The sequence below is a fragment of the Zea mays genome, chromosome 7 (assembly GCF_902167145.1).
Source record: "Zea mays cultivar B73 chromosome 7, Zm-B73-REFERENCE-NAM-5.0, whole genome shotgun sequence".
In the NCBI taxonomy this organism is placed as follows: domain Eukaryota; kingdom Viridiplantae; phylum Streptophyta; class Magnoliopsida; order Poales; family Poaceae; genus Zea; species Zea mays.
The window spans coordinates 37,144,933-37,157,908 of record NC_050102.1 but is presented as its reverse complement, the minus strand read 5'-3'; the positions used below and the strand labels follow the sequence as shown (position 1 = coordinate 37,157,908).

At 42.1% G+C, this 12,976-nt stretch overlaps 1 pseudogene; it reads left to right on the top strand.

Moving 5' to 3' along the window:
- Positions 1-9,863, top strand: part of LOC103633828 (uncharacterized) — a 31,937-nt pseudogene extending 22,074 nt beyond the window's left edge.
- Positions 9,864-12,976: the final 3,113 nt, after the last annotated feature.

The following is a 12,976-nucleotide window of genomic DNA, read 5'->3' as shown; positions in this document are numbered from 1 at the left end:
GCCGAAGCCCATGCTCTTATGTGAGGATGTAGCAGAACAGAAGGTGCTGTTGGGCTCTCAGTTATCCGAAGCACAAGAGAAAACCTTGCTAAGGTTCTTGTTCAACAACAAAGATGTTTTTGCATGGTCAGCCAATGATCTCTGTGGAGTTAATAGAGATGTTATTGAGCACTCGCTCAATGTCGATCCATCCTTTAGACCCAGAAAGCAAAGGCTTCGGAAAATGTCAGATGATAAAGCTGAAGGTGCTCGCAACGAAGTCAAAAGACTCCTCAGTGCAGGAGTTATCAGAGAAGTGAAGTACCCAGAATGGCTAGCTAACACTGTTATGGTAAAAAAGGCCAATGGCAAGTGGCGAATGTGCATCGATTTTACAGATCTTAACAAGGCTTGTCCGAAGGATGAATTCCCATTACCAAGGATAGACTCTTTAGTTGATGCAGCAGCTTCTTCAGAGCTCATGAGTCTGTTAGACTGTTATTCAGGCTATCACCAAATTTGGATGAAGAAGGAAGATGAGCCGAAGACTAGCTTCATAACTCCAAGTGGCACATATTGCTATCTTCGGATGCCTGAAGGGCTCAAAAACGCTGGAGGAAGTTTCAGCCGAATGACTGCGAAGGTTCTCCAATCTCAAATAGGCAGAAATGTGCTAACTTATGTTGATGACATCATTGTAAAAAGCACGAAGCAGGAAAATCATATTGCTGATCTGCAGGAGACCTTCGCCAGTTTCAGGCAAGCTGGCTTAAAGTTAAATCCAGAAAAATGTGTCTTCGGAGTGAAGAAGGGGAAATTTCTTGGATGCTTGGTTTCAACAAAGGGAATTGAAGCTAATCCAAGTAAAATTGAGGCTATACTTCGGATGGAGCCACCAACTACAAAGAAGGGGGCTCAAAGATTGACAGGGAGATTGGCATCTCTCAATAGATTCATATCTAGATCAGCAGAGAGAAACTTACCATTCTTCGAAGTGCTGAAGTCAGCCGAAGTCTTTCAATGGGGACCAATCCAGCAGAAGGCTTTCGAAGAACTGAAACAGTATTTGATAGACCTAACAACATTGACTCCACCAATGCCAGGCGCTCCTTTATTATTATATGTGGCAGCTTCGCACTCAGCGGTAAGTGCAGCACTTGTCCAGGAAAAGATCGATGGTCAAGACAAGAGGCAGGCCCCGATATATTTTGTTTCCGAGGTTCTTAGTTTATCAAAGAAAAATTATACAGAGTTGGAGAAGGTACTGTATGCTGTCTTGATGGCTTCCAGGAAGCTTCGGCACTATTTCCAAGCTTACAACATAATTGTTCCTTCTTCACAACCTCTGAAGGATATCATGAGGAACCGAGAAGCTACTGGAAGGATTGGAAAATGGGCTGCAGAACTCAACGAATTCTGTATTGAATATGTTCATAGATCTTCGATTCAGTCTCAGGCATTAGCAGATTTCATTGCTGACTGGACGCCAGGGGCTCAGGAGGAAGAAACAAATAAAGATGCCGAAGCATGGACAGTGTTTTGCGATGGATCTTGGGGAACCTTCGGAGCAGGAGCGGCTGCTGTGTTGGTTTCACCTTCCAAGGTTAAAACTTGTTATGCGGCAAAGCTTGACTTTAGTTGCACAAATAACATTGCCGAGTACGAAGCCTTGCTTTTAGGTCTTCGGAAGTTAAAAGCAATGGGAATAAGAAGGGCCATACTTAAAACTGATTCCCAGATTGTTTCGGGTCATGTTGACAAGAGTTGCAAGGCTAAGGATCCGAAGCTTGAAAAATATCTGGATATGGTTCGAAGAGTTGAAGCTTCCTTCGAAGGGTTTTCTGTCAAAAATATCCCTAGAGGACAAAATGAACATGCTGATTTGCTAGCTAAGTCAGCAGCACAGGGGCTGCCCTTACCTTCGGATGTATTCTTTGAAACAATAAAAGCTCCTTCGGTAGAACTTCTTGAAAGAGCAGTCCTCAACATATCTCCTGTTTATAGCGAGGATTGGAGAACTGAGATCATCTCCTACCTTCAGGGAAAATTCCTTTCAGATGACGAAGCTTATAACAGGAGGATAGAGGCAAGGGCTCGTCCATATGTCATGATAGAAGGAGAATTGTACAAGCATGGAGTTTGTGCTCCGCTACTCAAATGTTTATCCAGAACCGAAGGTATTGAGTTGATGAAAGAAATACATGCAGGCCTCTGCGGATCTCACATTGGATTCAGGCCATTGCTTGGAAAAATTTTCCGCCAAGGATTTTATTGGCCGAAGGCGGCTTCGGATGCAGCGGAGTTAGTTCAAAAGTGTGAAGGTTGTCAGAAATGTGCACGAGATCAAAAACAACCTTCGTCCTTAACACAACTCATACAACCCATTTGGCCATTGCAAAGGTGGGGCCTTGACTTGTTAGGTCCGTTACCACCGGCCCAAGGGAACCTAAGATACGTTGTAGTGGCGGTGGAATATTTTTCTAAGTGGATTGAGGCAAAGCCTTTAGCTACAATAACTTCGGCCACCGTCCAAAAGTTTTTCTGGCAGAATATTGTTTGTCGTTTCGGGGTACCAAAGGCTATCACTGTGGATAATGGAACACAGTTTGACTCCGAAGCTTTTAGGGATTTCTGTGATCAAATTGGTACGAAGATCCATTTTGCATCAGTCAGACATCCGGAGTCAAATGGACTTGTTGAAAGAGCCAATGGTATTATAATGACAGGAATAATGAAGTCAATTTTCAATCAACCAAGGGGAAAGTGGCCAGATCAGTTAACCAAAGTGGTGTGGAGCCATAATACAACAACATCAAGGTCTACCGGCTTTACCCCATTCAAGTTATTATTTGGTGACGAAGCAATAACTCCAGAAGAAGCTAAAACCGGATCAATAAGGGTAATAGCTTCGGCAGCATCAGGTTCCGAAGCTGATTATTCTGTGGAAAAAGATGCTTTAGAAGGGATCAGGTTGCAAGCCGTGGAAAACATCAACAAATATCAAGCCGAAACAATTAAATGGCGAGATAGAAAGGTTCGACTAAAGAATATTGAGCCAGGACACTTGGTGCTTCGGAGAGTGGCCAATCCAGAAACAGTGGGCAAGTTACAATTGAAATGGGATGGACCTTTCTTAGTAGCATCTTCGTCAAGACCCGGTTCATACAGATTGAAGGATATGGACGGCAACGACATTCCCAGATCTTGGAATGCGGATGAGCTTCGGCGATATTATGTATAATTCGATGTAATTTTTCATATTTTTTATTTTTTATTTTTTCTTTCATGGCACCCTTTTCCTTTCCGAAGGGGGAGAAAGGTTTTTAATGGGGCCATCACGTGTAATTTTCTTTTTTAGTTCTATAAGAGCAAAATCCCCCAAAGAATGTAAATGTAAAAGCTGAGAACGCACCATCGAGTGCCAAAAAGTAAAGGCGAAGAAGCTCCAAAGTCGTTCCTAAGGGAATGCAGAGCTTACAGCGAAAAGTCAACGCTGATTCCGCCAAAAGTAAAGGCGAAGAAGCTCCAAAGTCGTTCCTAAGGGAATGCAGAGCTTACAGCGAAAAGTCGACGCTGATTCCGCCAAAAGTAAAGGCGAAGAAGCTCCAAAGTCGTTCCTAAGGGAATGCAGAGCTGAGGTGTGATTGTTCTTAAAATGGTTATGAATATGACTTCGGATACATGTTTGGCCATGCATTTGCACATCACATTACATCATAACATTTGCATTCATAAACATTCATCTAGGCATAAGTAGGATAGTCATCTTCATGGCATAAATGGTTGCTTCAGCAAAAAGAGGAAAAAGAAGGGGAAGAAAGAGCTTCGTGCACAAAAAAGAGAGCTTCGGAAAAAGGGAAAATGTTGTTCTCTATGCTTCGCTGCGTACGAAAAGAAGGGAAGGTGTTTTTTCGCCGACGGCTCAAAAAAGAAAAATTTCGTCCACATCAAAGCATTTCCTATACAGCAATGGGAGGGTAAGGATATATAATAAGGTATGAACAGAATTCATTAAAGACCTTCGGCATTGTTTACATTTACAAAAGTTATGTTTACAAATGCTCTCAAAAGTTTCTCAAGCATTGTTTACAGTCTACTATCTAATCCCCAAGGAGCTTCGGCTTCGGCGGCTTCGGCATCATTTTTGACCTTCGACTTCAGCTTCGTCATCCTACATGAATAAGATCGTTGTAAGTCAAAATCGAGCTTACAAGAAAAGGTAAGCACAAGGTATGGTTTCTTACTGGTTCAAGGTGGCTACGAGCTTCGTCTCCTGCCTTTTCTCGCCCACCTTTTGTCCATATCATTTTTATAAATCTATTCGAGATACTTCGGGCAAGATCAGGAATGTCGTCCAGGATTGATGGCGACAAAGTGAAATTTGGCCTATTCACAATCCTTCCATGCTCGCAGCCAGCCTTCAGGAAAGCCGCAGCAGTGCCTCGAGAAGCCACCCAGGCACAGAAGTCACCATGCCCAGCTATGACTTCGTCGAGCTCGTCAATCTCCCCCTCAATATGTTCGAAGGTTTTTGGTAGATCTTCAGCTGAGGGGGTAAATTTTCCACTGCTGGCTCCAACTGAGTAAAAAATCTTTTTTAACCGATGAATGCATCTGTGGCTGAATTCCAAGCAGTTTTCTTGAAGACTTGCCAGTAGTTTTTTCAAATCTGAATTCTTTTGAGCTTCGGCTTTAAGTTTTGCATTAAGATCTTGTTTTTCTTGTTCGAACTGCTCAGACTGGCGGAGAAGCTTCGTGTTCAGTTCTGTTATTTTTGCTTCAGCTTCCGCCAATAGTCCTTCGGTTGCCTGGAGCTCAAAGTTCTTTTTCTCGAAGGCATCTGATTGTTCCTTTATTTTGCTTTCCAAATTTTCAATCATGACTTCGTGCTTTTTATCTTCAAAATCTTGTTGCATCTGCAAGGCTTTGCTCAGAAGCATACTCTGCACGAAAACAACCTTCGTCAGACATGTTTTCGTTCTTAGAAACAATAAAGGTTAAGGGAAAAGCAGTTCACCTTGAAGTTGGAATAAAATAAGCTGCCAACGACATGTTGTCGTCGGTAGCGGCTGATGTCCGTTTCTAGCTTCGGAAATCCGATATTCTTGGACAGAGTACTGATAATTTTGGCTCCAGTTTGATCTCGGATACAGCCCAATTTTTCATCATCAACGCCTCCGAAGAGGAGCGCTCCAGGCTTGTATCCGCACGATTTGGCGTATTCTTTAAGCTCTTTTATTTCCGCTTTTGATAATTGTTCTCCGATTAAATTCCGGAACATGAAAGTTTCGTTCTCCGAAGCTTCATCAGCAATTTCTTTCCCTTTCACCGACGCTACGGTCGCGGCCTCTTCGGCGGTGGTGGTAACTTCTTCTGTAGTCATGTCTAGCAGTATTTGGTCAATATGTTCAAATGTGCTCTCTAGGTTCAGATCTTCAACTGAGGCAGCTTCGGCGGCTGTGACCTCCGAAGGTGCAATTTCAATATTTGTCTCTTCCGCAGCCGCTGGTATTTTTCGAGCTGAAGCTCTTGGCGGTGTCTTGTCGATAACTTCTGTCACACCGATCATCCTCTGTCTTTTTACTTTAGTTGTTTTCTTCATTCTTTCGGGCTCCTTTTCCTTCGGAAAAAATTTTGTCAGTCGAGGCCCTAGTGGACTTAGCTTCGCAGGCATGGATTCAGTCATTACCTGCAGAATGGCCTCTACATCAGTGGTAGAGGGTGATGCGGGGGATTTTTCTTCATCAGATATTTTTTGTTTCGGAGAAGATGCTTTCTTCTTCTTTGGAATCTTCTTCTTCGGTGTCTCTTCTTCATCTTTGTTTGAAGCTTCGGTCATCCTCTTCCTTTTTTGGCCTCCGGCATTTTTGTTTAAATTTTCATAGTCTGGGTATTCAAACTCCAGAGCGTCCAACACTCGGTTTAGCCTTCGCTTCGGACGGGTGCCGAAGGCCGCAGTCATCAATTGATCTTCTTTTTTAGAGTAATTGCCAAGTATTTCATTGCACATTGCTTCAATCGTATCTAGCCACTCTTGGCAAGGTGCTTTAAAGAACTTTTTAAACTTGAAATAGTAAGGTAAACGTACGAGTTCACCTTCTTTCTTTTCCCCCTGTAGCTTCGGCATTTCCCATTCTTTCAAACTGGGAAAAACTTTGAATGCTAAAAACTCTTGAACCAGGTCCCTTGTGCTGATATGCTCTGCAATAATTCTGAATTCACTCATTGCTTGTTGTGTTGGACCTTCGGGTGTCATGTTGCAGCGAGGTCGGGTTTCTCCGAAGATTAATTCCAGCGGGCTTTGTACAAGCTTTTCCTTGTCGTCATCAACCTTGACATAGAACCACTCTGATTTCCAGCCTGTTGCCCACTTGCTTCGGTAGCTAATTACAGGGAACTTTGTAGTTTTCCGATAGGCAAAGTTATAGCAACCAAAATTATCGTGCAATCCATCTTTTCTAGCCTTTGTTTGATAATGCAGCTCGTGAACCCGGCAGAAGCTGTCCGCAAATGGTTCCACTGCTTGGCTTCGGAGTGCCCAGATATAAACAATAAGCCTAACGATAGCGTTAGGGGTCAGCTGATGAAAATAGATACCGAACCTCTTCAGCACCTCTCCAATGATCCCATGAAGGGGGAATCTTAATCCAGCCTTTAAAAAGCTCTTGAAAATAACAATTTCATCTTTCTCCGGTTTTGGGGTAGTCTCTTCTCCCCCGAAGCGCAAAAGCTTCTTCTGATTTTCAGTGAAAAAGCCCGATTTTACCATCTTGGACAGATCAGCCTTCGAAACAGTAGATTTTCCGAAGTCCAAGTGGCTCGGCTTGCTTGGCATGGCAATGCGATAATCATCTTCGGAATCAGTTTCCTCAATATCTTCTTCCTCTGCTTCAGCGATTGCTTGTTCTGCTTGTTCTGCATCATCATGAGGGATCTTTTCCGAAGTCACTAGACCCGATCGTTGCATGGCTTCGGAGATGGGGAGAGTCTCCGAAGCTTCAGTTTCCTCCCCCTCGCGCTCAACCCTGGCGGTAGAGCGGACTCTGGCCATTCAATTATGAACTTGTGAAACTTTAATATTTTCTTCCTCCGAAGCAGGTTTCAAACTGGAGCTTCGTTCGATTCTAACAGACAAGCTTCGGTGATGGTTAAAAATTTTGGCAGGAAAACAATGCAAATAGCAATGAATGCTGTGGTAACTTCACACCTACTCGTCTGTTTATATAGTGCTGCAGGTAAGAAGGCGAAGCGCCAGAGTTTTTACACCAGGCGCACACCCGCTTGCGCTCGCTGCGCGGTGGACCGCAGGGACAAACAGTAAACTCTGCAAGGTGGGACCGCTACGTGCTGGGAAATTAAATCGTTTCTCGGCAACGAGCTCAGGGAAGGTGTTTTTTGGACCTTCGGCTCCCCGAAGCTTAAGAGACTTTTTTCACGGATCAAGCTCGTTACGAAAAACGATCTAGCACCGCGAAAGGGGCTACTGTTGGGTCTATGCTTCGTCGCCGAAGGTCTTCAAGGGAGAAGCGGCTTTCGGCTGAAGCTGTTTGCATGAGATGGCCGAAGGTTCCTTTCCATGAAGCTTCGACAGTATAAACCGACTTAAAGATAGAATGACTTTTTAGTCCATGAAGGTCTGAGTCAATGTTGTAAGCTTTTATAAGGGGCATACTTGTAATTCCTCACAGGCTGCGTCCTGTGCCTATAAATAGTGAACAGTATTCCGTTGCTGTTCACAGATTCTGGTATTTTTGCAATCGCATCTGTCGGAATTCAACCTTTTGCCAAGGCAAAGGTATTTCTGTATCCAATAATTCAATATATTAAGTAATTATAATGTGATTTGTACATGTTTTATTTGTCCTTCTCATACCTTTTATTTTATGTTATCTTATAATTTCCGCTGAAATTTTATTACGAAGGTTTAAGCTTCGTAACTATGCTCTTGTCAGCCTTCGTTCGAAAACATTATTCTCAAGAGAATAATGTTTCATGGACGAAGGATGTTAACATTTAACATTTCATGTTGCCTTGTTCTTAATTCATAGCATTTGAGAACAAGTCCCCAACAGCGGGAGTGATCCCTACTCTTCACATGAGACAAATAAAGGGCTATGGAGGCTGCCACACGCGCGCGCTCTCGCTCGCGTTTCACATTTTTTGCGTTATTTATCGCGTGACTTGTGACTTGCGACGATGCGTGATCGCGTCGTGGCGTGTTCTAAACAACACCTTATTTTTTTCCTTTTATTTATTTGGTTATCAAATATCACACCTAAATTGCCATGTAAACTAGGAGTTACGAGCATGCATGTTATGTGCGATATCTCCGGACGGTTGCATGTAGAGATATTCTAGGGGGCGGTTTCTAGAATTTAGCAGATCGAATCAAGGGCTGCGGCGGCCGGTCTATAAAGGGTAGATGTCCTTCAGTCGGAGGATAGAGGCAAACAACAACCGACTCATCCTCTTCTTCTCAATTCTCTGTGCCACCGCTTTTCTGCCCCGCCGTCCCTTCGTTTGTCGTGCAGCAGATCAAGAGAGAGCAACGTCTACGAACGACTATCGGCGTTTCGACGACCTGCACGGGTGCCGACGAATCAGGTTTCTGGGAAGTGCTTCGCGCACGTCTTCTCGGGTTCCTCTACAAAACTCGTGGAAATCATTGTGAGTAAATCTGCAGTTTCAGTTTGTTGCAATGACGGTCTTCTGGTTAGATCCGTTGTCGATTCTTCTTTTATGCGTTAATCTTATCGAGTTAGTTCAGATCTGTTCTGTTCTAATGTCGTGGATATTATCTGTCAATAGATTTGGGTTTTTTGTTTTATGCTGCATTGTCAAATTAACCTTAGGCCCTGTTAATTTTCCAACATTAGTGTTAATAATGAGATGGTAAGGTGTAACACTTATTTTCTTGCAAGTATGTTAGGAGCTCAGTGCCTGACTTCAACTTGAGCCCATTTGTTTTCAACTTTGTTGTGCCTCAGTTTATGCAGTATGGCATTGGTTATGTGTCTCCTGGCATGTCCACAAACCAGCATAATGTGTACTTTTGACAGCCTGATCTAATAATGGGGTCTTCTAGAGCTGTTGTTTACCCACATTGGCCAACCCCAGCAATGATGTATCCCCTTGCTATGATAATGTTGGTCCAATGATGTCTCAGGTGAGCATAATCATATAACTGAATTTCGACATTGCAAATATTTCATTTTGAGTATACTGTGAACTTTCAGTTATAATCTCCAATTGTAACATTATCCTCTCTTGAAGCATCAGAACTTTTTTTCACCATATTTTCTATATGTCAGTGGTAGCCCTAAAAAAGTTTGGTTGTTTAGATGTGAATAGCTAGCAAACATATTATGGCTCTAACAAATTTTTATAACAAGAGGAACTTGTTTCTAGGAACACAAGAATTTGTACATTCTATGTTCATATATAAAATTCTATACACATGTGAAGATAATGTAGGCAGATTTTATACTAATTTTCACTGTTGTGGAAACACACAGGCACACACCTTCAAGGTAAGAACTCTTATGTGTCCTAAATCTATATAAGATCAGTAAACATCAATTTTGCAATGCCCACTCAAATGATTCTTCATGCTAATGTTGATCCAGGTGCTTCCTGAACATGTGAAGGAGGTTCCAAAGTTCAGATATGCGATCTACATGAATGAGCTAACCGAAGTGGCGTCCGCCGTCTGTGATCATATTTCCACCAGACGTGCATCAAGGCTGCCATTTAGGCACATAAGAATTGACCTACCTGCTAGAGGAGACTTATTCCAATCCAGCAACACCGAGTGTACCTCCCATTGCAGTCATTTTGCTACAAGTTTGTCACAGCCGGTTTTGGGGGAAAAACCAAACACATAGCATATGTGTGCCAGGATTCATTTTCCACACATATGTTGACGTCACAAGTGTAATATATCAAAAGACAATGCAATAAAGGCGTAAAAGGGAGTAGAGTAACTTTATTACATCATCTAGACAATAGTGTCTTAAAAGTATCATCATCAAAGTACATCGGATAAAACATAGACACTCTTCCACAGGAAGGTGACTGGGGCATCGTTAGACTTAGTACTCGTCGACATCATCTGCAAAGTCTTGTTCATCACCCTCTGATAAAAATATTAGCAAGGGGTAAGCTCACTTATGGTTGGGGCTCAGCAAGTGGGAGGAGTAATGCAAGTTTAACAAGGTAGGCTATGGATAAGTGGTAAGCATTTTAGTTGGTCAATATTTTATTAACAATGCCTGATTTACTAATTGTAAGTGTATCTCAAAATTCCCAATTAAACACAAGTAAAAAATTATATCAAAAGCACTCAAGCGAAACCACTTAAGCAAACCATTTATAAATCATCGAATCATGATTTATTTTCCATCTTTAAGTTCAATTATCATGTGAGGGTCCAGGTTGCTCTTAACCGTGAGCACGTCTGACATATCAGTTTTACACTCTGCAGAGGTGGTACAACTTTACCCACAAGCCGTGTATCCCCTCTAGCCTGGGTTGATCAGACCCATAAACACTTCCTAGGTGAATGGCTAGGGATTCACTATGAGGCTTTCACAAAATATCCTTAGTACAAAGCCACTCGCTAAGGTTTCCACGTCAATATTGATGGCCCTCTGGGCGAGATAACTTAGCCAAGACTACCACCACATGTTAACATGAGCTGTCACCAAACCACTCCCGCCCCCTCTTGCCCTTCTTTCAGGTAGGGTTGCTAAGCACTAAGTCTATAGAGCTATTTACCAAAGCCAGAGCCATTATAGCACTCGTGGTTGCACTGTTATCCTGGGTGGCCACTCCATGTTCCATTTAATACGAAATGATCTTGTTTAACCATCGGGTTAACATCATAATATAAACTTCATTTCCGGAACATTAGTATCATTAACGAGTGACATCATAATTATCAAGTTGAGCGGTAGCACAAATTGCTAAGGATAGTGTTTATCCTAGGGTAATCAAGGAATAGGGTTGGTAATTCTAGGAAAATCATATTTAGGCAAATCCCATCAAATTATGCAATATCCAAAAATTAAACATTATTATATGCATTACTTGGGTACACATAGAAATGCAGAGGGAGAATCCACTTGTCTTGCTCGAACGTGTCTTGCGGGTCGTCTTCGAACGTGTTTGGTTTGTGTACCACACAGTCAGCTTCTAATATCGATTACTATATAGTACATACAAAAGAGAACATACACCAAATAAATAAACTTATGCCATTACATGGGTAACATTCACCATTACATGAACAATCATATACCACACAAATCACACTTATAAATAATGCCTAAATCATAATTATCTTATTAATCCACTAAAATCTCCACTTTGAATTATCATTGGTGAAAATTATATGGGCGTGTGACTACAAAAGTATTTCACCTAGCATAGCTTAGATGAAATGACTTAACAAATTCTATAGAAATAAATAGCTAATTAATCATTTTCTTTATGACCAATAATATTCTTTTGGTTTTATCTTTTCTTTCTAAATAGAAAGTATATGTATCGTTAAAATGTTATTTATAAATCTTATAACATTAATATTCTAAGAACTTAATGTAAATGTCGGTGTTTTGTGTCCGACTGCACACCCGGGGTACCCTCGTGGTGCTTTTGGATAGGACGGTGTCGCAGATCATAACTGGATCGTAGGGTGCTTCCCGCGTACATGCTGATCATACTTTTCCTGCTTATCTCCTAATTAATAGCAAACAACCTTCATTGTCCCGAGGAAAACCCGACGCCTCCGCTCCGAGCTATCTCCGGCCTTTGAGGATGTCGGGCGGGGGGAAAACGAACGACCTCAACATGATCACGCCCAAACCTCGACTAGTTCGGGCGTGGGCCCATCACGCTCCTGGGTCGGTGTAACACCCTAAATTTGGGGTATAAAATTTCTTGAGTGTAACCTAGAATTTTTTGAGTTTATACTTTTCTTTTTGAGATGTGTTCCATTGTTTGTACACGATTGGTGTGTTGTTCATTTGTCATTTTCCAAATGTATTGAATGTATGATCGCTTTATTTAGACGACGAGCATGGTTCCTGAGTGTGTTGCCGAAGATCTTCCTGAGCAACAACCTGGTGAAGGCAAGTGTCCTCTGACCTATTATGTCCTACTTACTTTATAATTCACCGTCCTGCATTACATTATTGAAACCTAAGGATTGACTAGTCTGTATTTATCTTGTCCTTGCTTACCTTTTGGGTTATCATGGTTAGCTTTATGCTATTGCTTCAACTTAATCAATGAACATGACATGAATATTTATGATACGATGATGTTATCCCGATGATGATCTTGTGATATTTTAGAGGACCCAAGCCATTTTCCTGAGTACCTCTCCGTAAGGACATGTTCGTTGAGTGACCACCCGGGATAACAGTGCAATCATGAGGTGGAATGGGACGCCCTTAGCTAAATAATTAGATGAACCTGGGGTTGTAGTTGGCTTTGCCGGAGGACCGCCAATGGGGGTCAGGGCGTAGTGCTCGCTCTGCCAAGGGGGTGGTGCAGTGGTTCATTCGATTTGGTTTTGTAGCAATGCACCAGGGGAGTCTTTGTACAGTCTACGTAGTGAGTCTTTGTAACGACTACGTAGTGAGACCCTGCTAGGTCACCTTGGTAGTGATGAATGGAGAGTCATGATCTCCGAGCAGAATGAGAACCATGACTTGTGGGTAAAGTGTGCAACCGCTGCAGAGTGTTAGAAACTGGTATATCAGCTGAGCTCATGGTTAAGAGCGGCCTTGGGATCCTCTTTGATTAGAAGAACTTTGTATACTCTTATGATGATGTTTAATGATGATGATTATAATTATGATCTCTGGTATTTCCTCTTTGAGGGAGTACATTTGGGTAATAACTGGGTTTATTACTAAAACTTGGCTCAATTAATAATAATAAATACGGGGCCAACTAAAAGCAACTGCTTAACCTTAACTCCACATACAGC